This window comes from Limulus polyphemus, unplaced genomic scaffold (genome assembly GCF_000517525.1).
Source record: "Limulus polyphemus unplaced genomic scaffold, Limulus_polyphemus-2.1.2 Scaffold2970, whole genome shotgun sequence".
NCBI classification, from domain to species: Eukaryota; Metazoa; Arthropoda; class Merostomata; order Xiphosura; family Limulidae; genus Limulus; species Limulus polyphemus.
In genome coordinates, this window is record NW_013668580.1 from 54,907 (window position 1) to 55,477 (window position 571).

Sequence of the window (571 nt, forward strand, 5' to 3'; positions counted from 1 at the left end):
ATAATTGTGTTGTCGTTAATGTTGCCTTGCTGATGGACCAAGTCATTCTAATGTTGCCTTGCTGATGGACCAAGTCATTCTAATCATCATAAAGTTATGATACTGCACACTCCTAGTTAGATCGATATATTAAGTTACCCACTATATTCAGTGGGTTAATTTTTTTATTTATGATCTACGAAGGTAACTGGGTTTTATCGGAAGTTATTGATAATAAGGTCGTATGCGGAAGATGTTTTTATAGTTTGCTGGATTATGTTACCATAGAAAATATACTAAAATGTACAAAAGATAAAAAAAAAAACTCGTGAATTCATTACTTACAATTCCTGTCTCCACTCCACCTTAACATCGTCCCCTTGGGGTCGGGGAGGGGGTAAATTTGTAGATAATAATTGGAGATAAGTGTGATACAGCCATTAATTTGATTTCGTATATAAAAAAAATGAGTTATAATTTTAAGCTGTACTAGTTTCTGGAACAGCGGTAAGTTTACGGACTTACAACACTAACATCCGAATTTCGACGGTGGACGCTGCAGATAGCCCGATGTGGCTTTGCTCTAGACAAC